This window comes from Pan paniscus, chromosome 11 (genome assembly GCF_029289425.2).
Source record: "Pan paniscus chromosome 11, NHGRI_mPanPan1-v2.0_pri, whole genome shotgun sequence".
Classification (NCBI taxonomy): Eukaryota; Metazoa; Chordata; class Mammalia; order Primates; family Hominidae; genus Pan; species Pan paniscus.
In genome coordinates this window covers 80,873,521-80,896,782 of record NC_073260.2, presented here as the reverse complement: position 1 = coordinate 80,896,782, position 23,262 = coordinate 80,873,521, and the positions used below count along the sequence as shown (strand labels likewise).

Sequence of the window (23,262 nt, the reverse complement as noted above, 5' to 3'; positions counted from 1 at the left end):
CACTAATACAGTACCAATTTCTGGATTAATCAGATTAGGCTAGGTTTTTGCCAAGGGAACAAATTAACCCTGAAATCTAAGTGGCTTAACATGACAAAGGTTTGTTTCTTACTTATGGTATGTGGTAGCTAGTCTCCAAAAAGGGCTCCCAATGAATCTTCCCTCCTGGTAATCGCACCCTTGGAAAGTTACCTCCCACTCTGACTCTGCACGATCTCATGACTCATTTTAAACAAGGAAGTGTGCAGAAATAAGTGTGGCAGAAGTGACACTGTGGCTCTCCCCAGTGCCTTAGAAATCCGGGCACTTCCTGATACTGCATTTGGAGCCATTCACAATATAAAATATCTGAAGAATGAACCTCTATGCAGAGGAGCACCAAAGTGCCAGACATAAGCAAAGAAGCATCTTTAGTTCAATCACAGTCAAGTTTCCTAAGCACCCCAGACCCAGGCACCATATGAACACAACCACAGGACAGACTCTAAGCGAGACTGTAAGAACTCCCCAGGTGAGCCCAGCCAACTCATAAAATTGGAGAAGTAACAACAAATTGTTGTTTTAAACCATTTTGTATGGGATAGCTTGTTAGGCAGTAGTAGCAAACTGAAGCATCGTATATACCCAGTGTGGGTGAATGGGCATTGGGCTCCACACAGACATTCATGGAACCAGGTTGATATGGGTTACACCATCTTGTATCTGCACTATTGGGAATGCGACCTCTCTGATGGCAGTAGTAAGGGAAGAGAGGGCTGAGGGGTTGCAACACAACTTTTAAATGTTTCCATCTCTGCTCCCAGTCCATTGGCCAATGAGAATTATCAGGGAGTAAATGGAGATTCAATGCACATTACATGACTCTGCCACAGACCTTGCCAATAAAATTTGCCCTTGTTTCCTATAGTATTATAAGAAGGCTTATCCAAGTACCTACCACCCAACTGGCTTTCCAAGAATTATAAACAATGATGTAGGACTCACTCATACATCTCACAGAACCAACTGGGTGTATCTCCTACCAACTTCGCATTCTGTGATGCCATGTGGTAGCCAGAAGTCAAACATGGTAGAAATATTTGCACCATATAGCTTGGCAAATGCTACAAATCAGGGCTTTCTTCCCATGTATCTAGTTACACCAGATCCAAAATATACCTACTATTCAGGCTGCCTCTATATTCACGCATATTTGTTTATTATTATAGGTAGAATTTTTTAAGCTAGCCATTGATGGTCTCATTTCTTTCCCTATTGCAAACAGACCAATCTATGAATTGAAGATGTTAACATAAACCTGATTAACCTTTTATTAATAATAAAAAGATGGCTGTTTGAAGTTTCTTCTATATAACCAGAATGTGCATATTTTAATACACAGACACTACGTTAATACTCACATTAGTACAGTATTGGAAATGTTGCTATAAAAGAAGTATTAAATGTACCTATTTTCAGTCAGCATCAACAAGGTTTTCACCCCTCCAGTAATTATTGCATCTAATGACACTGTCTTAGCTACTGATTCATTCTGGAAGCTTCAGTATCTTTTAGGCTTTAGAGTTTATAAGACTAAACTCCTTTATTTTAAGCCTTGCTGAAAGAGTTAATTCAGTGTTCTGTTCTAGTTCACCAACTCTTTATTTCCAAACCTTCACCCTCCACATACAAACAATCAGGAGAAAGGCCATCAATAAGGTTTCAGCTTCTATTATGGGATATGAAGCAATAACATTTTAAATAGCACCTAGGAGGCCTGGAGGAATTAATACATCTTTCAGCAGTCCCTACTTTATAGCTCTGAAGTATTTTGAACCCTGAAAATCTGGATTATTTATGAGGAGATTGAGAAGGGTCCAGTTGGAGGGAAACCTCATTTCTTGTTTCTCATACAAACAAGAAACGGTATGCTTTGATAAGGTTTGAATCTGTGTCCCTTCCCAAATTTCATGCCAAACTGTAACCCCCAATGTTGGAGGTGGGACCTGGTAGGAGGTGATTGGATTATGGGAGCAGTTTCTCACGAATGCTTTAGCACCATTCCTTCGGGGCTGTTCTTGTGATAGTGAGCTATCATGAGATCTAGTTATTTAAAAGTGTGTAGCACCTGGCTGGGCGCGGTGGCTCATGCCTGTAATCCCAGCACTTTGGGAGGCCGAGGCGGGTGGATCACAAGATCAGGAGATCGAGACCATCCTGGCTAACGCGGTGAAACCCGGTCTCTACTAAAAATACAAAAAATTAGCCAGGCAAGGTGGCGGGTGCCCGTAGTCCCAGCTACTCAGGAGGCTGAGGCAGGAGAATGGCGAGAACCGGAGAGGCAGAGTTTGTAGCAAGCTGAGGTCGCGCCACTGCACTCCAGCCTGGGCGACAGAGCGAGACCCCGTCTCGAAAAAAAAAAAAAAAAAAAAAGGGTGTAGCACCTCCCCCACCCCCAGCCCTTGCTTCTGCTCCAGCCACGTAAGGTGTGTCTGCTTTCCCTCCGCACCTTCTGCCATGATTGTAAGTTTTCTGAGGGCTCCCCAGAAGCAGAAACCACCTTGCCTCCTATACAGCCTGTGAAATCATGAACCAATGAAACCTATTTTCTTTATAAATTACCCAGTCTCTAGTCTTTTTCTTTCTTTCCTTCCTTCCTTCCTCTCTCTCTCTCTCTTTCTTTCTTTCTGACTTATTTGAGACAGAGTCTCGCTCTGTTGCCCAGGCTGGAGTGCAGTGGCGCAATCTGGGCTCACTGCAACCTCCACCTCCCAGGTTCAAACGATTCTCCTGCCTCAGCCACCCAAGTAGCTGGGACTACAGGCGCCTGCCACCACGTTTGGCTAATTTTTTGTATTTTTTAGCAGAGACTGGGTTTCACCGTGTTAGAAAGGAGGGTCTCGATCTCCTGACCTCGTGATCCACCCACCTTGGCCTCCCAAAGTGCTGGGATTACAGGCGTGAGCCACCACGCCCAGCCTCCAGTATTTCATTATAGCAATTGAAGAACGAACTAATACATGCTTACAAGTAACATTTGAAAACAAGATGACTAGAAACCTTTTATTACAAATAACAAGGGATTTGAACTTGATTCATGCCAAGTTATGTAGTAAAATAAAACACAGGACAATTACAGAACGAAAGACCAGTCATCTTTAAAATGCTGCTTCTTGGATAGAACTCAGTGAGACTACCTACGGATGAGTTTGATGTTCATCAATTCAGAGCAGGAGGGTAAAGAAAGAATTATCATTACACCCAGCAACCCATTTCCCATCACAACACTGATAATTTTCTAGGAATTCTAATGCCTTTTTTATTTTTTGGGATTAATCCACATTTTTTTTTCTTTTTCCTTTTTCTTTTTTGAGACAGGGTCTCACTCTGTCACCCAGGCGGGAGTGCAGTGGTGAGATCATAGCTCACTGCAGCCTCGATCTCCTGGGCTCAAGTGATCCTTTCACCTTAGCCTGGAACTTCAGGCTGCACCGTAGCCTGGAACTTCAGGCTGCACCTGGAACTTCAGGCATGTGCCACCATACTCAGTTAATTAATCCACATGTTAATCAACATTCATTTGTTTACAAGTATCACTGATTGTATTTTCCAAAGATGGACACCTAATATACCTTCTGGCCACACGCTCATTTTAAAATGTAATGCTGGCCGGGCGCAGTGGCTTACGCCTGTAATCCCTGCATTTTGGGAGGCCGAGGCGGGCGGATCACAAGGTCAGGAGATCGAGACCATCCTGGCTAACACGTTGAAACCCCATCTCTACTAAAAATACAAAAAATTAGCAGGGCATGGTGGCAGGAACCTGTAATCCCAGCTGCTTGGGAGGCCTGAGACAGGAGAATCACTTGAACCTGGGAGGCAGAGGTTGCTGTGAACTGAGAATGCACCACTGCACTCCAGCCTGGACAACAAGAGCAAAACTCCGTCTCAAAAAATAAAAATGTGATGCTGACATTCCTTCACTGAGAGATGGGGTCCCCCAACCAAGGTGGATCTTTGTAACTGCTTCCACAAATAGAATGAGATCAAATGATATTCCATGGCTTCGGAGGCTGGGTACTAAAAGGCGATGTGGCTTCCACCTGTCCCTCTCTCCTTGGGACCTGTGCATTTGGAGCCCTTAGCCTCCATGGGAAAGTTCATCTATCCTGAAGCTACCATGATAAGAGACCACAGAGAAACAGAGCGGTTCCTATGCAGCCCCAACTCTTCCAGCCCCAACTGCTTGAGTCTTTGCAACCCAGGAATCAGGCATGTGTGAGTGTTATACAGTGTCAGCCCCCAGCCTTCAAGCTGTCAGCTGAAACCAAGTTGGAGTGGAAACGAGCTGTCCATGCTAAGCTTTGCTCAAATTACAGATCTGTAAGAAACGTAAGTGTTGCTCTTGTTTTAAGCCACTGAATTTTGCAGCCATTGTTTCTGAAACAGCAAGTAACAGATGCCCTTCAAGCTAGCATCAGCAACATGTTGAAGAAAGTTATAGTATGAAGGTCTACAATCATCTGAGGAGCCCAAAAATAAGAGGCACAGCTGGGTCTCATGATGGGTTGACCAGAACCTAAACCAGAAGACCAGCAGAAGTCAAGTCAGCTACTTTGCTCCAGTGCCCTCCTCTCTGTGCCTCCATGGTCTTCTCTGGTCTCTTACTTTGTGGCCCTCCTCTCTGCCTCTCGGCACGTCAACTTCCTTCCTTCTCTCTGCAGTCTGGTGTCGTGTGTTTCTTCTTGACTGTGATGCAATGCCAAAGCTCTTCAGTTGAGATGCCCTTAGTTTAAGAGACCAGCCTATACTAACTTGCAACCTTTCTCTCCAGTGAAAAATTCTTGGGATAGATGATCTAATTGGCCAGCCTGAGTCAGATGTCTCTTTCCGGTCCAATCAGATGACACTGGGGCAAGGCCACATCGCACCAACATGGCTGCCACTCCCGCTGCCCAGCTCCCTGTGAAAATTCTTAGAAAGGGGCTCAGAGGCTCCCAAACATAGCAATACATCGGATACCTGAATATTAGAAGGCATTTTGGATAGTCTTATCCATGTGTAAAAATCTACCACAGCCAGGCATGGTGGCTCACACCTGTAATCCCAGCACTTTGGGAGGCCGAGGCGGGCGGATCACCTGAGGTCTGGAGTTTGAGACCAGCCTGACCAAAATGGAGAAACTTCGTCTCTACTAAAAACACAAAATTAGCCGGGCATGGTGGCATAGGCCTGTAATCCCAGCTACTCGGGAGGCTGAGACAGAAGAATTGCTTGAACCCGGGAGGCAGAGGTTGTGAGTTGAGATTGCGTCATTGCACTCCAGCCTGGGCAAGAAGAGTGAAACTCCGTCTCAAAAACAACAACAACAACAACAACAAAACCCTACCACAGACTCCCCTGTAAATTGCTTTTTGCTTTATTTACAAATATGCTTAGATAAGTGTATGCCAGCCCCTTCCTCATTCCCAGCCCATTCTCACAGGTATTTGAAAGGGCACTTCTGGATCTCCACAAGAAGGCGGTGGATTCGAATGATGTAACCTCAAGAAACGGAACTCAATGATTGATTTCTCTTATGTTTATTGTTTTAGGTTTATCTTATAATGTGAAGTTGGCACCTTACTTTCTTTCTTTTTTTTTTTTTTTGAGACAGAGTCTTACTCTGTCGCCCAGGCTGGAGTGCAGTGGCGCAATCTCGGCTCACTGCAACCTCTGCATCCCGGGTTCAAGCAATTCTCCTGCCTCAGCCTCCCGAGTAGCCGGGATTACAGACGCACGCCACCATGCCCAGCTAATTTTTGTATTTTTAGTAGAGTTGGTGTTTCACCATGTTGGCCAGGCTGGTCTCAAACTCCTGATATCAGGTGATCTGCCCCCCTCAGCCTCCCGAAGTGCTGGGATTACAGGCGTGAGCCACCACACCCGGCCAAAACTGAGGCTTCTTGATGAACTTCGACAATTTTCCCACATTAAAAATTTTCTGGCCAGGTACGGTGGCTCATGCCTGTAATCTGAGCATTTTGGGAGGCCAAGGCAGAAGGCTGGCTCGAGGCCAAGAGTTCAAGATCAGCCTGGGAAACATAGCAAGTCTCTGAAAATAAGAAAAAGATTTTAAAATTTCCCATTGCTAAGTAATCTATGGTGTCAGAAGTCAGGATAGAGGCTGCACCTAGGGGAGGGAGAGACTGGACTGGGTCTCTGGAGTACTGGGAATGTTTTGTTTCTTGTTCTGGGAGGTGGATGCATGAGTGTATTCCAGTTTGTGAAAACTCATGAAGCTATACACATATGATATGTACATTTTTCTGTAGGTATATTATCCTTCAATAAATGTTTAAATATACTTCACTAATTATAAAAGATTGCTCAAACTAGCGTCACTATCACATGTTGCTGATTAGTTTGTAGAAATATAGATAAAATACATGGTATATATATATACATATGATTTAACAGTACAAATAACATCTTCTATAAATACATACATGTTTGTTAGGGTGCAAACTCCGTAATTTCTTCAGGATGCTGTATACATATACTACCTCTCATAGAAAACTCAGGCCCCTAAAATGCTCCATTTGAGAGACAGTGGAATAGTGAATGGCTCCAGAGTCAGACTGTTGGGGCTCCGATTCTACTGCATGCTAGGTTTTTGTTGTTGTTGTTGGTTTTTTTTTGTTGTTTTTTTTTTTGAGACGGAGTTTTGCTCTTGTTGCTGAGGCTGGAGTGCAATAGCACAATCTCGGCTCACTGCAACCTCTGCCTCCCGGGTTCAAATGATTCTCCTGCCTCAGCCTCCCCAGTACCTGGGATTACAGGCATGTGTGACCACACCCAGCTAATTTTGTATTTTTAGTAGAGACAGGGTTTCTCCATGTTGGTCAGGCTGGGATCGAACTCCCAATCTCAGGTCATCTGCCCACCTTGGCCTCCCAAAGTGCTGGGATTACAGGCGTGAGCCACCACGCCCACCCTTTGTTTTGTTTTTGAGATAGGGTCTCAAACTTTTTTTTTTTTTTTTTTTGAGACAGAGTCTCGCTGTGTAGCCCAGGCTGGAGCGCAATGGCGCAATTTCAGCTCACTGCAACCTCTGCCTCCTGGTGTGTCTGGAGTTGGTTCTTGCTGGTGGGTTTGTGGTCTCACCGAATTCAAGAATGGAGCCACGGACCTTCACGGTGAGTATTACAGCTCTTAAAGGTGAGTATTACAGCTCTTAAAGGTGAGTGTTACAGCTCTTAAAGATGGCATGGACCCAAAGAGTGAGCGGTAGCAAGGTTTATTGTGAAGAGCAAAAGGACAAAGCTTCCACAGTGTGGAAGGGAACCCGAGTGGGTTGCTGCTGCTGGCTGGGGTGGCCAGCTTTTCTTCCTTTATTTGTCCCCTTCCATGTTCAGTTTCTGTCCTATCAAAATACCCTTTTTTCAATCCTCCCTGCGATTGGCTACTTTTAGGATCCTGCTGATTGGTGTGTTTTACAGAGTGGTGATTGGTGCATTTTACAATCTTCTTGCTAGCTACAGAGCGCTGATTGGTGCATTTTTACAGAGTGCTGATTGGTGCATTTTACAATCCCCTTGCTAGCTACAGAGCGCTGATTGGTGCGTTTTACAGTCCTAGCTACAGAGTGCTGATTGGTGCATTTTACAATCCTCTTGCTAGACAGAAAAGTTCTCCAAGTCTCCACTTGACCCAGGAAGTCCAGCTGGCTTCACCTCTCACTGGGTTCAAGCAATTCTCCTGCCTCAGCCTCCCGAGTAGCTGGGATTACAGGCACCTGCCACTATGCCCAGCTAATTTTTGTATTTTTAGTAGAAACAGGGTTTCACCATGTTGGTCAGGCTGGTCTTGAACTCCTGACCTCAAGCAATCCACCTGCCTCAGCCTCCCAAAATGTTGGGATTACAGGTGTGAGCCACCGTGCCAGGGGAGACAGGGTCTCATTCTGTTGCTCAGGCTAGAGTCCAGAGTGGCGTGATCACTGCAGCCTTGACCTCCCAGGCTCAGGTGATTCTCCCACCTTCTCCCAACTTAGCCTCCCTAGTAGCTAGAACTACAGGTATGCACCACTACACCTGGCTAATTTTTTAATTTTTGTTTTTGTAGAGACAAGATTTCACTATATTGCCCAAGCTGGTCTTGAACCCCTAGGTTCAAGCAATCCTCCTGCCTTGGCCTCCCAAAGTGCTGGAATTACAGATATGAGCCACCAAGCCTAGCCTGCATGCTAGTTTTATGACCTTGGGACAGTGATTTAACTTCAGCTTTCTTATCTAAAATGGAAACATTAAAAATACCTACTTCATGGGAATGTTGTATGAATTAAAAAAAAATGCATGTAAAGTGCTTGAAAACAGGCCTGTCCCATAGCAAACACTTCATAGATATTAATTATTATTGTTGTTGTTATTAGACTACCTGAAAATCAAAGAAGAGAGCATCACACCTTTTTCTACCTTTTACTATCCCATCCACTCTAACTCAACAGAACTCACTTCAATTCAGTTTATATTGATTGGGCATCTCTATGGGCCAGACAACATGCTCAAATCTGGGCAGAGTAGATGCTTAAAGCATATTTCTGGCTGTACAGAGTCCCCTACTGCAGAGACCTAAACCCCTGGGAAGATTCTATGCTGGTAGCATTTCCCAAAGGTTCTGTGGCTCATTTCTACCCAAGTTCACTTCTGGTGCTATTAGAAATTCTACAGAGTTCACTCTTGTGCCAGTGCGTGAACACAGGCAAATCTCTCTGGTGGGGTTCTCATCAGAGGAGCCTGGCAAGGTAAAAAAGAGGAAGCGGGATGAAGGCTGTGTTTATTTTTTGTTGTGGATATTGTGTTGTGTTTCACTGGGGTGCCAGTCTACTTGACGTAAACAGAAACAACCTGTGTAGTCTTGTGTGACACTGGTATTCTTTTAAGTCAACATTAGGAGGTGGGACAAGAGAAAATGGCTGTTAATTAGAACTTAAGCCCCAAGCTCTCTCTATATACAATGGGGCACCTGTGGAGCTGTCCAAGCTGAACAGCTGTTTGGAGGTCATTTGTAACCAAGATAATCTGCTACGGACAGTATCGAAAACGATAGTCACCTCCTTCAGAATTCACTGTCACCATTGTCTTTAATAACTCCTATTTTTACTGTTCACATCTAGCACTGCACCAATGGATGAGCTGAGAACCTCTTGAAAAGGAACTTGTGAAAAATGTAAAGGAAATATTACTGCTAAATAGGCAAGGCTAATGTTCTTGCAATTGTGGAAAACAAAACTGAAAACAAAACACACCACCAAAGTCCTAAAGCAGTGTTTTTGCATTCATTTTCTCCCTCCATCCTTCCTTCCTGAATAAGCAGCTAACGGAGAACAGCCTGATAGGCATTCCTCTTCCCTTCCAGATAGAGAATTGGGTGCTCTGCAGCTGGGCTTCTGTCCTGTCCGTACCCGGCAGGACACAGCTGGTAAAAGAGGAAGAAGAGACTGGGTGCAGGTGGCTCACGCCTGTAATCCCAGCACTTTGGGAGGCCGAGACTGGCAGATCACCTGAGGTCGGGAGTTCCAAGACCAGCCTGACCAAGATGGAGAAACCCTGTCTCTACTAAAAAAATAAAATAAAATACAAAATTAGCCAGGCGTGGTGGCACATGCCTGTAATCCCAGCTACTCGGGAGGCTGAGGCAGGAGAATTGCTTGAACCCAAGAGGTGGAGATTGCGGTTAGCTGAGATCGCACCACTGCACTCCAGCCTGGGCAACAAAAGCGAAACTGTCTCAAAAAAAGAAAAAAAAAAAAAAAAAAGGCCGGGCACAGTGGCTCACACCTGTAATCCCAGCACTTTGGGAGGCTGAGGTGGGTGGATCACGAGGTCAGGAGATTGAGACCATCCTGGCTAACACGGTGAAACCCCGCCCCCCCGTCTCTACTAAAAATACAAAAAATTAGCCGGGCGTCGTGGTGGGTGCCTGTAGTCCCAGCTACTCGGGAGGCTGAGGCAGGAGAATGGCGTGAACCCGGGAGGCGGAGCTTGCAGTGAGCCGAGATTGCGCCACGGCACTCCAGCCTGGGCGACAGAGCGAGACTCCATCTCAAAAAAAAAAAAAAAAAAAAAAAAAAAAAAAAGAGGAAGCAAGAAGAGCAAGGGTAGAGGAGGCAGGAACTCCGAAGTGAGCAGGGAGGTTAGGCAGCCCTGTGCCATGTACAGTGTCATGTGGGAGGTAAGGACCCTTCCCCACATGATTGTTTCTGGACAGAATCCAGCATGGTTAATAGCATGGGCTGGCACCCAAAGTGCTTGGCTTTGAGTCCTGGCTCAGCCATTTACCTTGCATAAGTAATTTAGCCTCTCTGTGCCTCAGCTTCCCCATCTGTAAAATGGGGATAACAGTAGCACCTGCCTTCTAGAGTTGTGATGAAATTAAAGTAGTATGTGAAAAACAGTTAAAACAGAGCTTAGCACATATAAACCACCCAATAAATGTTAGCTGCTATTATTATCTCCTTTAAATAGCTCCAAATCATAATTACAGTGAACATCATTGTATTATTTTGTTCTCCAGTTGCATCCCATGAAACCACAATACAGGCAAAAATTACCAAGTCCTTTTCCTATTTTAGTGACTAAACACTTTATCAGACTCAAGATGAAACACTTTGGGCTGACTTAACAGTGATGACTAAAGTGAGGTCCAGGATGCTATTTTACTAGAAATCTTACCTCTAGAAATACCTTCTAAGGGAATTTTCAGATATGCAAATCCAAGGTACAAAGTGGATCACTGCAGTATTATTTATGGAGTGAAAAACTGGACCCGGCCTAAGTGTGGAACAATCTGAGAATGATGAAATATGTTATGGTGCAGAAATAGGCTTTTGAAGAATTTTTAATGACTAGGAAATGCTCATGAAATAAACCTAAGTAGAAAAGCAGGCTTCAAAACTGTTTACAATTGGATCACATTTGGTAACTATGTAAGCACATTTGCAGAGAAAACAAAACCCTAGTGAAATCTATCAAGATGTTCACAGTGGAGTTTCTGAGGGTGGAACTTAAGCATGGTTTTTGTTTACATTTTCTTTATATTTTTTGGTGCCTTCCATGTTTTACACAGGAACAAACACAATTTTTATATTTGGGAAAAACATTAAGTCATAAAACCGAAACATTTAAAGAAAGAAAGGATCCTTCAGAAGACATACAGTGGACTGAGAGGAACTAGGAATTGAACCCATGTTTCCTAAACTCTAGTTTTTTGTTTTTTTTTAAAGCCCAGAATGCCACATAAAAGAGACAGGTGTTGCTACTTTTTTAAAATTAATTAACTTAAAAAAAAATTTTTTTTGAGACACAGTCTCGCTCTGTCGCCCAGGCTGGAGTGCAATAGCGCGATTTCGGCTCACTGCAACCTCCACCTCCTGGGTTCAAGTGATTCTCCTGCCTTGGACTCCTGAGTAGCTGGGATTACAGGTGTGCACCACCACACCCGGCTAATTTTTTGTATCTTTAGTAGAGACGGGGTTTCTCCATGTTGGCCAGGCTGGTCTCAAACTCCTGACCTCGTGATCCGCCCCCCTCAGCCTCCCAAAGTGCTGGGATTACAGGCGTGAGCCACCATGCCCGGCTGGTGTTGCTACTTTTCAACTTACTTTGCTCTGGGAAGAAAAGCTACGTGAAATCTGTGGGTTAAAAAATTGTAGACAGCCCAGCGCAGTGGCATGTAACTGTAGTCCTTAGGAGGCTAAGGCAGGAGTATTGCTTGAGCCCAGGAGTTTGAGGCTGTAGAGTGATATGATTGAGTCTGTGTACAGCCACTGCACTCCAGCCTGGGCAATACAGCCAAGACCCCGTCTCTAAAATTAAAAAAAAAAAAAAAAAAAAGATAAATGAAAAGATACAGGGCCGGGTGTGGGTGCAGTGGCTCACGCCTATACTCCCAGCACTTTGGGAGGCTGAGGCAGGCAGATCACACGAGGTCAGGAGTTCAAGACCAGCCTGATCAACATGGAAAAATGCTATCTCTACCAAAAATACAAAATTAGCTGGGTGTGGTGGCATGAGCCTGTAATCCCAGCTACTTGGGAGGCTGAGGCAGAAGAATCACTTGAACCCAAGAGGCGGAGGTTGCGGTGAGCCAAGATTGTACCATTGCACTCCAACCTGGGTAACAAGAGTGAAATTCCATCTCAAAAAAAGAAAAGAAAAGAAAAGATACATAGATATGGATGAGGACAGCTGGGGAAAATAGCAGGGACTTCTTAAGGTGTAGGACACAATTTGATATTGAATAGTCACAATCATTTGTTTTTACATGGGGAAGAAACATCCTTGGCCCACAGAAGAATGGACGAAAGCCATCCATCCACTCTTTTGGAAGAAGTTTTAAAAAAAAATTCCGTGGTTTAGCCAGGCGAGGTGGCTCATGCCTGTAATCCCAGCACTTTGGGAGGCTAAAGTAGGTGGATCACGAGGTCAGGAGTTGGAGACCAGCCTGGCCAACATGGTGAAACCCCGTCTCTACTAAAAATACAAAAAAAAAAAAAAAAAAAAAAAATTAGCCAAGCATAGTGGCGGGCACCTGTAATCCCAGCTACTCAGGAGGCTGAGGCAGGAGAATCGTTTGAACCCGGGAGGCAGAGGTTGCAGTGAGCCGAGATCGCGCCATTGCACTCCAGCTGGGCGACAGGGCGAGACTCTGTCTAGGAAGAAAAAAATCTATGGTTTAAAAAAAAAAAGAAAAAGAAAAGCTAACTAACACAAACAAACAGGACAAGAGACATATCTAAATAGACAAGTAACAGAATTCCCAAATTCCCATGACTCTGCACCCAGGACCTTGCTAATAAACCTCCCATTTGGAGTCCTACACCTCAAGGAAGATTACTAAGAAGAACTCAACTTCGAAAGGGCTTGGAGTGCTCACTTTGGCAGCACGTACACTAAAACTGGAACAATACAGAGGAGATTAGCATGCCCCCTGCGTAAGGATGACATGCAAATCTGTGAAGCATTCCATTTTTTTTTTTTTTTTTGAGACAGAGTCTGGCTCTGTCACCCAGGCTGGAGTGCAGTGGCTCAACCTCGGCTCACTGCAAGCTCCGTCTCCCGGGTTCACGCCATTCTCCTGACTCAGCCTCCTGAGTAGCTGGGACTACAGGTGCCCGCCACCACGCCCGGCTAATTTTTTGTATTTTTAGTAGAGACGGGGTTTCACCGTGTTGGCCAGGATGGTCTCTATCTCCTGACCTCGTGATCCACCCACCTCGGCCTCCCAAAGTGCTGGGATTAGGGCATGAGCCACTGCGCCTGGCCCATAATTTTTTAAGAAAGTTTTTTTAAAGAAAAATAAAAAAATGAAACAGCTTGGAAAACATCAGAGAAAGCCAGCAGACGATACAGGCCACTGGATCCTATTCAGCCAAGCCTGGGATCCTGCCCCTGTGCAGCTGTGTGCCTGGGCCTGCAGCTCAGCAGGAGAGGGACCTTGCAGGACTCACACCTTGGCCTGAGAGGGCAGAGTAATAAAATTAGGATTATTTATGATGCAGAAGTGATTTAATAACATTTTTCAAGAACCTGAAGGATTTATGTAGAGGAACTGCTGTTCTAGTAACTAAACCCTTTTGGGTGGACTCCAAGATAAACCAGGCTTGTCTAGCTTCCGCCCTGAGCCCCTCCACCTCTTCCAGTTGCTCTTGGCAAATAATGTCTTCCACTTTACTGGAGGGTGATGGTCAAGGAGATGACCTTCTTGGCTGCTTTATGTACTCTCCTCCCCACCTCAAAATATCTCTCAATATCTCTCTTTGTTCCTTCACTTCACAAAGGAAGAATCAAAGGAGGAGGGAGCTAACATTTATTGACTGCCTGCTATGTGCCAGCAGCTTGCAGAAACATTACCTCATTTAATTCCCACAAACACCCTGTGAGGTAGGCATAATTATCCCTGTTTTGCTTGTTAGAGGATGGAGGAAATCATATTCTTTTAGCAGCTGGTATGAGAATTTCTCTTGGGGGCGAGGCGTGGTGGCTCAGGGCTGTAATCCCAGCACTTTGGGAGGCTGAGGCGGGCGGATGACTTGAGGTCAAGAGTTTGAGACCAGCCTGGCCAACATGGCAAAACCCGTCTCTACTAAAAATACAAAAAATTAGCCAGGTGTGGTGGTGCACACCTGTAATCCCAGCTTCTCAGGAGGCTGAGGCATGAGAATAGCTTGAGCCCAGGAGGTGGAAATTGCAGTCTGCACTCCAGCCTGGGTGACAGAGCAAGACTCTGTTTAAAAAAAAAAAAAAAAAAAAAAAAAAAAAAAAAAATTTATCTTGGGGAGAGAATCATCTTCATGGGAAAATGCCTTGATCAGCCTCTTTGGACAATGTGGGGGGAGGGGAGAGAGATGAGGAAATATGTGTGGAATGGGCAGGGTGAGGGGATGGTGGGCTCCTCATTCAGAAAGAAGGGGGGAGGGGAAGAGGCAAGAAAAGAACAGGAGCTTTAGAGAAAGGCTTCGTGTGGCACAATACGCCCCTACCCTCAAAAGCGTAAGTCTTAAAATCTCAAGTAAATTTACTAAGCTCATGAAATGCTGAAAGAGAATTTTTGAATGGGCTTTCTGGCATAGGGTGAAACAGAAGCCACGTGTGTTTCACCTGGGATGGTGACAGGCAGTACTATAAAGGAAGTACATTTCCTAAATTCAAGAGCAGGAAGGCCCCCCACCCCCACCCCTTGACATCTGAGTTCCATAGAGAGGGGAAAACCGAGGCTCAGAAGTTAATCAACTTTACTAAAGTCACACAGCATCACTAACAAAGGGAATTGATCCCAGGTCTGTTTATCTTGAATGCCTATTGTTTTTACTCTATTCCACATGCTGCTCGAAGAAAGATAGCTTTTTCCTCTCCCAGGCCAACTCTTCCTCTGTTGTACTCCATCTAATCACAGTAATTAATAGCAGTGAATATTTATTGAGTGTCTACCATATGCCAGACATTGTTGATGCATTAGCTCATTTGCTCCTCACAATGACACTATATATTTGACCATATAATTATTCACATTTTATTATATGGAAACTGCTGCTCAGAGAGGTTAAGACACTTGCTCAAGGTCCGTCCCACTGCTATAAGTGGTGAAATCAACATTTGAATCAGAGCCCATGGTCTTAACTCCATCGCGTTCTCTCATCTCATCCCTTCTCACCTCTTGAAAGAATAGTTCCTCAAATTAACCCATCTAATTAACCTGTTCTCTCCCTACCACTCCTAGGATGGGACCTGGTGGGGTTTGCAGAGGTCACGCAACACTGAACAGGGAAGGTGTTCTGATGGGCTTGGGTCAAAGCCACTGTCACAGCTCAGACTAATAGTATAACTTGGGGGTTGGTAAATTTTTTCTGTAAAGGGCCAGACAGTAAATATTTCAGGCTTAGGGGCCATATGGTCTCTGTAGCCAACTACTCAACTGTGCTGTTGTAACATGAAAGCAGCCATAGTCATAAGTGAATGGGCAGGACTGTGTTCCAATAAAGCTTTATTGATGGACACTGACATTTGAATTTCCTAAAATTTTTATGTGTCACAAAATACTATTCTTCTTTTGTTTTTTTCTCCAATCATGTAAAAAGGTAAAAACCATGCTTAGTGTAAAAGTTACATAAAAACTGGAAGCAGGCTGGATTTGGCCTGCAGGTGACAGTTTGCTGACTCTAGTTTTACCAAACCTTCCCTTCTTTTGGATTCTACATCCAGCTGGGCCAACTCCAGACTAAACAGCTTCTAGGCCGGGCTTTGAGCCTGCTCTCCTTTGCCCGCTCCTCTCACCTATGAAACCACACGGGTCCAGTCCACAAGCCTCTGCTCATCACTGCCCCATCAGGAGCTCTCCTCCAGTCTTCCAGCATCTCCTGACCAACCACAAGCAGTTGTTCTGCTGTCCCTGCAGGAGGTGGCCATAAAGAAAGATGGACCTGCCATCATTTAGATGACCCTGGTGAAGCAAAGCCCCAAGGACAGGTTAAAGGGGCATCACCCAAACACTATGACAAGGCTTGCAAATAATATGCTTCAAATAGACTGAACATCATAAAAGGAAATCTCTAGGAAAGGTGGAGAAGACATTGCTAACAATCTGGGTCCAAGGAAGGAGTCCCGAAGACAGAAATGGAAATGCCTTTCTCCTCCAGGAGACCAAGGCCAGAGGACAAGATATGGAAGACAGGAGTGCACCAGGGTCAGAGGACAGTTTAGGTCTAGTACCACAGAGAGGACTAAAAAGCACTGACAGCTGGTCGTGGTGGCTCACGCCTGTAATCCCAGCACTTTGGGAGGCCGAGGCGGGTGGATCACCTGAGGTCAGGAGTTCGAGACCAGCCTGGCCAACATGGCAAAAACCCCATCTCTACTAGAAATACAAAAATTAGCCAGGCATGGTGGCACATGCCTGTAATCCCAGCTACTCAGGAGGGAGGCTGAGACAGAAGAATCTCTTGAACCCAGGAGGCAGAGGTGCAGTGAGCTGAGATCACGCCACTGCACTCCAGCCTGGGTGACAGAGCAAGACTTTGTCTCAAAAAAAAAAAAAAAAGGCCGGGCGCGGTGGCTCACGCCTGTAATCCCAGCACTTCGGGAGGCCAAGGTGGGTGGATCACGAGGTCAGGAGTTCAAGACCAGCCTGGCCAAGATGGTGAAACCCCCGTCTCTACTAAAAATACAAAAAATTAGCGAGGCGTGGTGGCGGGCACCTGTAATCCCAGCTACTCAGGAGGCTGAGGCAGAGAATTGCTTGAACCCGGGAGGTGCAGGTTGCAGTGAACCAAGATCGTGCCACTGCACTCCAGCCTTGGCGAGAGTCCGAGACTCCATCTCAAAAAAAACAAAAAACAAAAACAAAAACAAAAAAAGCACTGACTAAGGAAAGGCTGAGAATAACAACAACAACAACAAACTGCTAACATTTATTTTTTATTAAACACCTACTGTGTTCTAGGCATACGTTGTTGGTTTTTAAAAAATAACACTGTCTCTTATTTAACTCTTTCAACACCCTGGCAAAATAGTCATTTAAAAAATCTTCTTGCATTCACTTTTTTAAAATAAATATTATGCATCTTTTATGTGGCAGACACTATGCTAGATGCTGAGGATAAGTAAGTAAGCAAAAATAGACCTTGTGCTTGCTTTCATGGAGATTATACAGGGATTGGCAATTTTTTTTTCCATAAAGGACCAGATTGTAAGTATTTTAGGTTTTGTGGGCCATAAGGCCTCTGCTGCAACTACTCAACTCTGCCACTGTAGTGAAAAAGCAACCACACAATATGTAAAAAAGTAGGCGTGGCTGCATGCCAATAAAACTTTTTTATAAAAACAGGCTTCAGGCCAAAGCTGGCTATGGTTTGCTGACCCCTGTTCTAGTAGGAGACAAACATTAAGCAAATAATTACACAAAAAGCAATCATTAAGTGACATCAGGTAGAAGTTCCTGATACGAAAAAACACTATAATCAGAGAGATTTAACCTATTCAGGGAGAGCAGAGGTTTCCCTGAAGGAGTAGGTCTTAGATCTAATGTAGTAGTTAATTAGTGAGGTGAGGGCAAGACTATTGCAGACAAAGGAAACAGCGTGTGCAAAGGCCTGGGGCAGAAAGGAGCACAGTAAACCCAAGTTAAAAGAGGTTTATAGGCCGGGTGCAGTGGCTCACGCCTGTAATCCCAACATTTTGGGAGGCTGAGGCGGGTGGATCACAAGGTCAGGAGTTCAAGACCAGCCTGGCAAAGATGGTAAAACCCCGTCTCTACTAAAAATACAAAAATTAGCTGAGCGTGGTGGCGGGTGCCTGTAATTCCAGCTACGCCGGAGGCTGAGCGAGAGAAGTGCTTGAACCCAGGAGGCAGAGGTTGCAGTGAGCCGAGATCTTGCCACCTTACTCCAGGCTGGGTGACAGAGTGAGACTCCGTCTCAAATAAATAAATAAATAAATAAATAAATAAATAAATAAATAAAAGAGGTTTATGTAGTTGGGGCAGAGTCAGTAAGTGTGAGCTCAGGCTGAAAACAGCAGGGAGTGCCGGGCCCTATAAGGTCTTGTGGGTCTTGTTAGGGGATAAGGTCCCTATTTAAATACAGAGACAGCTGCACACGGAGTTAAGTAACATGCTCAAGGCCATGTAGCCTGCAAAAGGTGGAGCTAGAAGCCTTATCTCTAGACCCATGTATTCTCTCTGTGTTCATTTTGGTTCTATGTTTGCCCAGTGTCTTTACAAATTTCCCTCTATGAAATTCCCAAATCATTCAACGAAATTAAAAGTAAAGAGAAAGCCGAGTCCTGCACCTAGGCTAGGAGGCTAGCAGGGCCCTGACACCAGCGGGAAACCAGAGTGAACTGGGCAGATAAGTCCTACCACGGAGGACCTAGAGGTCTGGGAAGAGCTGTGTTCCTGCTCCTTTTTTCTCTGATGACCCCTTATATGGAGTCTTAGCAAAGCTTCCTCTGTCCTCGATGTCAAAGAAGCCTTCAGAATATCGCCCAGACTCCTCCCCCTGCGCTGCCATGCTCCCTGGATCTTGCCCTGCCTACCTCTGCACCCTGTCCTCACTGCCTCACTTGAACGCTCCCCTTGGGGACACTTGCATGGCTTGCTGCTCTGTGAACACTCCACATCCCCTCCTCAGTTCCACGCTGTTCTGCTGCTGGAAGAGCACATGCCTCGCCTTGCCCCTTTGTATGGAAACCTTCTCTTCTTGAAAAATCCACAAAAATGTGGCACATATACACAATGGAATACTATGTAGCCATAAAAAAGGATGAGTTCATGTCCTTTGCAGGGACATGGATGAAGCTGGAAACCATCATTCTCAGCAAACCAACACAGGAACAGAAAACCAAACACCACATGTTCTCACTCATAAGTGGGAGCTGAACAATGAGAACACATGGGCACAGGGAGGGGAACATCACACACTGGGGCCTGTTGGGGGTGGGGGGCTAGGGGAGGGATAGCATTAGGAGAAATACCTAATGTAGATGATGGGTTGATGGGTGCAGCAAACCACCATGGCACGTGTATACCTAGGTAACAAACCTGTACATTTTGCACATGTATCCCAGAACTTAAAGTATAATAAAACAAAACAAAACAAAAAACCTTCAAAGAGGAATCTCCAAAAGAAAAAAAAGAAAAAAAAAGAATCCACCCAGGAGACTGGGCTCAGTGGCTCACACCTGTAATCTCAGCACTTTGGGAGACAGAGGTAGGTGGCAGATGTCTGTAATTCCAGCTATTTGGGAGGCTGAGGCAGGAGAATTGCTTGAACTGGGGAGGTGGAGGTTGCAGTGAGCCGAGATCGTGCCACTGCACTCCAGCCTTGGCGACAAGAGCAAAACTCCATCTCAAAAAAACAAAAACAAAAACAAAACAAAACAAACAAACAAATCCGCCCAGGAATGGTTTCTGATGCTTTCAGGTCTGCAGGAAGCTGTGCTCCCCTTCAATGCCCACACAGTTCTTGGTGTGAATGGCTAACATCCTAAACTACTATTCACGTCGGACTCCCACACTGCACCTTGAGCTAGCAAAGGGCTTATGTGATGGGCGTTTGGCACTTTCCATATGGAGGTTAACCCGTTTACTTGTTAACTCCACTTATTCCCACCTCTTAGGCATCTGCATATTTCTATCCTTCAGATTTCCTAGCACTGATAGCAGCAGTTCTTGAAGTGGGGTCCCCAGTCCAACAGCATCGGCATCACCTGGGAACTCTCTAGAAATGCAAATTCTAGAGCCCTCCTTGGACCTCTGAGATCGGAAACTGGGGGCATGCAGCGATCTGTGCTTTCATAAGCCCTCCAGGTGACGCTGATGCAGGCTAACATTTGAGAACCACAGCCTCACCAGAAGTTATTGCTCATTAAATTGTTGAGTCCCTGAGGATGGTAACTGGTTATTTTCAGCCTAGAAAAGAAAAAGAGTAACCGAGAAAATGACAAGAAAAGCTTTTACTAGGCTGGGTTTTTAGAAAAGAAATTTTCTGACATGGTATTTCAAATATGGGACTTTCAAAGAAGGCTCTGCTTTGTAAGCGTTGAAAAACAAGATAGATTCTCCTCTGTCTGGCTTGGGTGTGGTCTTGCTGAAGGGCAGGGGTTTGGATGAGATAACCTTGCCACATGCCCTCCACTGCTCAGATTCTCTGCTTCTGGATATTCTATGCTCTAGGAAAGAAATATAAGTTAGGGAGCAGGGCATTATTGCTAGGGGACTTTGGGCTTTCAGCCCACAAGGAAGTATATACTTTTTTCCTTTTCTAAGGTGAGTCTTTGCCAGTCTATACTCATAAAAAGAGATGACCAGGACCTTTGAGAAAGGTAATTGTTTGTTTTTAGGTCATAAAAATGAATCCTTGCTTTGTTTTCAAAGGAACATGCTCTTCATGCAATCTATACAATCTGAATGACAAGTAGGTGAGGTCCAAGATTGGAAAGATAAAACTTCATTGTTGGTTTTTGGCCTGGAGCTGAAACAATGGGACAAAGGAGTGACTTGTTGGTATAAGCTCTATAAAACACAATAATATTAGTCATGTAAACAGGAGAAAATAGGAGAGGCTTAATGAGATAAATTACACCGAGTCACCACATTAGGGATTAAAATATTCTGATTAAGCAAACGCTAAAAGGTACAAAAGAAAGGATAAAGGGAAGAGTGGTAACTAGTTTTAGAAAACAATGGGTCCTTCTATCTTGGGTGCTATTTGACAAGGGGAGCTTTCAGAGGCTGCCTGAGCTGACTGTGAGCATCCATTAAGATCCCACTTTTCATATTAAAAAAAAAAAAAGAAATCATCCTATACTCAAACCAGGGCTCACAAAGCCAACACATTCTTTTCTTCCTTATTCTTTTTTTTCCTCTTCACAATTGCAAAGCAATCTATTTTGCTAGATGAGTCTGTGAAGGGAATAAAAGCACTCCAGGTTTCTGACTCTATTTGCATTCCCAGATTTGCTGGCCTAACTTCCAAAGTGTGACTGGCCGTTCTTAGGCTAAAGGGGAAAACAGCCAACTCATTGATGTTTAAGATTGCCTGTGTACCTGTGAGAACAGCCACTTTTTCATAACTATTTTTATAGGGACATTTGAACAACTGAAGTAGAGGGTACAGATGTGTACTATTTCAACTAACAGAGCTGCTGAGCCTTGAGTCAGTATTACATGCTCATCATGTAGCTGTCTGTATTAAAGTGCACATCTACAAATGAGAAGATATAAAACTCTGTCAAAACGTAGAACGGGGAAACTCTCACTGGTTCACACTTTCACACACTTCTTGGCAATGGTAATAAGTGCAAGGTTGCCAAAGGCCAGCGAGTCTTTATATATATGTCTATTTTGAGACAGAGTCTTGCTCTGTCACCCAGGCTGGAGCACAGTGGCATCATCTCAGCTCATTGCAACCACTGCCTCCCAGGTTCAAGCGATTCCTGGGCCTCAGCCTCCCGAGTAGCTGGGATTAGAGGTGCGTGCCACCACAACTGGCTTGGAACAAACTTTTTTTTACGTAAGTGTAAAAAGTAAGCTCCCAGAAGCAGAATTGCTTTCAAAGGGTAGGAATATTTTAAAATTTTTGACATTACTTACACATGCCTTTCAGAACAGTGATACTAGGCCAGGAACGGTGACTCACGCCTGTAATCGCAGCACTTTGGGAGGCCAAGGCTGGCGAATCACTGGAACCCAGGGAGTTCAAGACCAGCTGGGCAACATGGGGAAACCCCATCTCTACTAAAAATACAAAAAATTAGCCGGGTGTGGTGGTGCACACCTGTGGTCTTAGCTAGGGAGGCTGAGTTAGGAGAATCACCCGGGCCCAGGGAGGTACAAGCTGCAGTGAGCCAAGATCCTAACCTGGGAGTGCACTTCAGCCTGGGAAAGAGACCCTGTCTCAACAACAACAAAAGAAAAGTGATACCAAATTCATTTCTACTAACAGAGAATGACTTTGCTTATTTCCTTGATTCCCTGAGCCATACTTTCTCATACAAGTATTTGCCAATTTGAGGAGCTAAAAATGACATTCCATTTTTTGTTTTAATAAGTATTTCATATTCATGTTCTATATATAGAGAGAGAAAATTGTTTTTTCTTTTTTCTTTGGGAATTGCGTATTCATGTGTTTGCACATATTTTTTACTGAAATAGCAGTAGTTTTCCGCACGGATTATATTAATATCAATATCATATATTAATGATACTACTTTACTTGCTCATATATGCTGTATGATTTCCCTCTAATTTTTCATGTTAATTTTTTTCATGGTGTTTTTGACATGCTGAAGTATTTAACATTCATGTAGTCAGATCTGGAAATGCTTTGTTTTCTTCCTTTGCTTTTAAGCTTACAAAATTCTCTACTGGCAAGGTATGGTGGCTAAAGCCTGTAATCCAGCACTTTGGGAGGCTAAGGTGAGAGGACGGCTTGAGGCCCAGAATTCAAGACAAGCCTGGGCAATGTAGCGAGACCCCATCTCAAATTTTAAAAATTAAAAACTTTAAACATTAAAAATAAATAAGTAGGGCCAGGCGTGGTGGCTTACACCTGTAAAACCAACACTCTGGGAGGCTGAGACAGGAGGATCACTTGAGCCCAGGAGTTTGAGACCAGCCTGGGCAACACAGCAAAACCCTGTGTCTATGAAAAATAGAAAAATTAACCAGGGGTGGTGGTGCATGCTTGTAGTCCTAGCTACTCAGAAGGCTGAGGTGGGAGGATAGCTTGAGTCCAGGCATTCAAGGTTGCTGTGGGCTATGATCATGCCACCACCCTTCAGCCTGGGCAACAGAGTGAGACTCTGTCTCTAAATAGTAAATAAAAAATAAATAGAAACAAAGTTCTCTCTCTTGTGAACAGGTGAAAAATGTACTTATATATTCTTTTTTTTTTTTTTGAGACGGAGTTTCACTCTTGTTGCCCAGGCTGGAGTGCAATGGCATGATCTCGGGTCACCGCAGCCTCCGCCTCCCAGGTTCAAGCAATTCTCCTGCCTCCGCCTCCCGAGTAGCTGGGATTACAGGCATGCACCACCACGTCCGGCTAATTTTTTGTATTTTTAGTAGAGACTGGATTTCTCCATGTTGAGGCTGGTCTCGAACTCCTGACCTCAGGTGATCCGCCCGCCTCGGCCTCCCAAAGTGCTGGGATTACAGGCGTGAGCCACCACACCCGGCCATGTACTTATATATTCTTCTGTTATTTTATGGTTTCTCCAAAATTTTTTTTTCTTTTTTGGTTTT

The 23,262-nt window shown here is 44.6% G+C and overlaps 1 long non-coding RNA gene and 1 other non-coding gene across 2 annotated transcripts in view; one reads left to right on the top strand and one right to left on the bottom strand.

Annotated features, from left to right (window-relative positions):
- LOC134728542 (uncharacterized) overlaps positions 1-23,262 on the bottom strand; it is a 59,387-nt gene that overhangs the window by 13,778 nt on the left and 22,347 nt on the right. The gene's annotated exons all lie outside the window — the stretch shown is intronic.
- Positions 12,890-12,996, top strand: LOC112440949 (U6 spliceosomal RNA). Its single transcript, XR_003028926.1, has one exon. It is a non-coding gene; the product is annotated as a U6 spliceosomal RNA (small nuclear RNA).